At 40.4% G+C, this 3,719-nt stretch overlaps 1 pseudogene; it reads left to right on the top strand.

Annotated features, from left to right (window-relative positions):
- The first annotated feature begins 673 nt into the window (after positions 1-673).
- On the top strand, positions 674-3,321 carry LOC123811331 (annotated as a pseudogene).
- The last annotated feature ends 398 nt before the right edge of the window (positions 3,322-3,719 follow it).

The following is a 3,719-nucleotide window of genomic DNA, read 5'->3' as shown; positions in this document are numbered from 1 at the left end:
CTGCGCATAGTGACTTTCTTCCAAAGAGCACCGTATGAAAAGAGTGAGAAAAAAAGGAGTAACTTTACAGTAGAGAAACCTGAAAACACTGTCTCAGCCAGGTGATTAAGAGTGACATCAGCAGTGACAAGTCATATTGGTAGTATGTTATGATGTGGAGAGGATGGGACTGACCTCTCTGGTTTTCCTCCCCAAAGCACTTTACCCCAGTATAACCACGAGGAAAACATCAGACAGATTACAATCAACAGACATTCTATAAAACATCAGAGCAAGACTCCTTACAATTCGTAAGGGTCATCAAAAAACAAGGGAAGTCTGAGAAATGAGAAACATCAGCAGTCAAGCAGAGCTTGAGATATGACTACAAACATAATGTGGTATCCTGGGTGGAATCCTGATAAAGAAAAGGAACGGCAGGGAGAAAACACGGAAATCTCGAGTATGGGTTTCAGTTAAATAGAATGAATCAAAATTGGTACATTAATTGTGTCAAATGTACCGTACTGATGAGAAATGCTAGTGACAGGGGAAACAGGATATAGGTGTGTATAAGCACTCTCTGTACTATCTTCACAATAATTTTGTTAATCTAAAACTATTCTAAAAATAAAAATTTATTTTAAAATAAAAGGGTTGGGCATGGTCCCTCCACAGTCCTAAGGAGTGTCCAATGCACCTGTGCCCAGAATGGGGGTGCCATTGTACCCTGGTTTTCCCCTCATCATTTTCCTCTCCGCCCCCACCCAAATGTGCTTGTGCAGAGGACTCAGTGCTGAGGTTGTCTACAGCCCCTGGGGAAACTGTGGGATATTCACCATCATCATTGCCGGGAAGAGCGATTTACGGCTTTGTTCTTAAGCTCTTAATTTGACTTCACATTGTATTTCCTATGGGCTTTTATTCCTGAATCTTGGCTGAACTCTTTAGCTTAAACTTTTGGTCTCAAAAATATTGGACAGTTGCATTACCTATGTATCTCCTTTTTCCTGTAGTAACTGGTTGCAACAACCACCTATGTACTCTTTTATTGTTTTATTTAGAGGACTTTTATTTTTAAGTATATTTTATTGATTATGCTATTACAGTTGTCCCATTTTTTTCTCCCTTTATCCCCCTCTCCCTTGCACCCCACCTCCAGCACTTCCCTCCTTTAGTTTACGTCCATGGATTATACACATAAATTAGTTGGCTTCTCTATTTCCTATACTGTTCTTAATCTCCCCCTATTTAGTGCCTACCAATTGTGCTTCTTATTCCCTGTAGGTTTTTCCCCCATTCTCCCCTTTCCTCTCCCCACTGATACAACGCTCCAGGTCACAGGTGGCAAACACAAGGCCTGTGGGCCGAATCTGGCTCTCAGCCTTGTTTTATCTGGCCTGGCACCTTGTTTCTACCTGGTGGCAGCGCCAAGCCCTTGCTTAACTGTTAAGGAGTAATTACATTTATACGGTCCTAAAATTACATTCGGCCCTTTGAAGGCAACTGTTAGGCTGATGTGGCCCCTGGTGAAAATGAGTTTCACACCCCTGCCCCAGGTGATCTCCATTTCTGTGATTCTATTCCTGTTGTACTTGTTTGATTAGTTGTTTTTTGCGGGGGAGGGGTGGGGGTCAGTTGTTGATAGTTGTGAGTTTATCATTTTACTGTTCATAGTTTTTGATCTTCTTTTTCTTAGATAAGTACCTTAACATTTCATATAATAAGGGCCTAGTGATGATGAACTTGACCTTATCTAGGAAGCACTTTATCTGCCCTTCCATTCTAAATGATAGCTTTGCTTGATAGAGCAATCTTGGATCTAGGTCCTTGCCTTTATGACTTTAAATACTTCTTTCCAGCCCCTTCTTGTCTGTAAGATCTCTTTTGAGAAATCAGCTAATAGTCTTATGGGGGCTTCTTTGTAGGTAACTCTCACCTTTTCTCTTGTTGCTTTTAAGATTCTCTCCTTATCTTTAATCTTGGGTAACTTAATTATGATGTGTCTTCATGTGTTTCTTCTTGAATCCACCTTCTTTGGGACTTTCTGAGCTCCCTGGACTTGCAAGTCTAGTTCCCTTGCTGGATTAGGGAAGTTTTCCTTTATTTGTTCAAATAAGTTTTCAATTTCTTTGCTGTTCCTCTTCTCCTTCTGGCATCCCTATGACTCAGATGTCATAATATTTAAAGTTGTCCCAGAGGGTACTCAGCCTCTCCTTATTTTTTTGAATTCTTGTTTCTTCATTCTGTTTTGGTTGGATGTTTATTTCTTCCTCTTGTTCCAAACCGTTGATTTGAGTCTGGGTTTCCTTCCCTTCACTGTTGGTTACCTGTGTATTTTTCTTTATTTCACTTTGCATAGCCTTCCCTTCTTCCTCTATTTTGTGACCATATTCAGCCATTTCTGTGAGCACCATGATTACCAGTGTTCTGAACTCTGCATCTGATAGGCTGTTTATCCCTTCCTTGATTAGTTCTATTTTTGGAGTTTTGATTTGTCCTTTCATTTGAGCCATATTTCTTTGTCTTGGCACTCCTGTTATGTTGTAAGGGGTGGAGCCTTAGGTACTCACCAGGGAGGGACAACCCATATCACTGCATTGTGGCTCTGTATGTGGGGAGGGGTCAGAGAGGGAACAATGCCACGTGCTCGGCTCTCACCCCACTTTCTGTCACTTCGCTCACTTCCCACAAGTGGATTTGTACCTTTCAGGTGCTAATTCCCAGGTGGGTGGGCATCTCCCATGGACTTCCTATGAGACTGGGAGTTTCTCCCACCAGTGCAACCCCCACAGGTTTTTACAGCCAGGGCCTTTGAGGCTTTCTTTCCCTGCCCTGGAACCCTGGGTTGTGAGGTTTGTCTTGCTCCCCAGTTGTCCTCCTGGCTTATCTTCCCAGCCTGCCAGCCACTGCCTTGCCCCACATCCTCTCCCCTCAGCTTCCTGTCTCCACCCCTCCTACCAGTCTGGATGAATGTTTCTTCTTTAACTCCTTGGTTGTCGGACTTCCATGCAGTTTGATTCTCTGGCAGTTCTGGTTGTTTTTTTTGTTTTTAAATTGGTTGTTATCCTTCTTTTGGTTGTGCAAGGAAGTGAAGCAAAGTGTATCTACCTACACTTCCATCTTGGCCAGAACTTTCCCCAGCTTTGTACTCTTATTTAGAGTTAACAAGATGAGTGCCAGTTTATTCAACTCCATTCATAACAAGAACTATGCTAAAAATCAACAGCACGAGAAATATCAAGAGAGGCCACCCCAACATTATGAGATATTCCTTTTAGTGAAGTAAAGCAAATATTCTTTCTTTCATCCAAAGAACACCAAAACCCAAATTATATGTAGACATACTGACACCAACCATTTGTGTATGTTTTTGAAATAGTAATTTTGACCATAATTATTTTGACTATCTCTTTATTAATACCTAGTATTGAGATGTAAAAAAAGAAAAGTTGAACTTTTCTTATGTTGTTATATTTATATTGTAAATGTTCTTATATATTAGTTATTAATGGATATGAGAAAAATACTGTACTACAAAAAATAAATAAATAAAAGGGATGAATTATTGGTACATACAACTTGGATGGAACCTCAAGGGAATTGCGCTGAGTGAAAAAAGCCAAAACTCAGGAAGTTACATTTATACAACACTGTATATAACATATAACAATTTATGTTAAAATCTTGAAATAAACTAGAGATAGAGAACAGATTGGTGGTGGCTAAGGTTTAGGGAT

This window comes from Phyllostomus hastatus, unplaced genomic scaffold (genome assembly GCF_019186645.2).
Source record: "Phyllostomus hastatus isolate PE091 unplaced genomic scaffold, TTU_PhHast_1.1 phas_scaffold_78, whole genome shotgun sequence".
Taxonomy (NCBI): Eukaryota; Metazoa; Chordata; class Mammalia; order Chiroptera; family Phyllostomidae; genus Phyllostomus; species Phyllostomus hastatus.
This window is presented reverse-complemented; position numbering and strand designations above follow the sequence as displayed.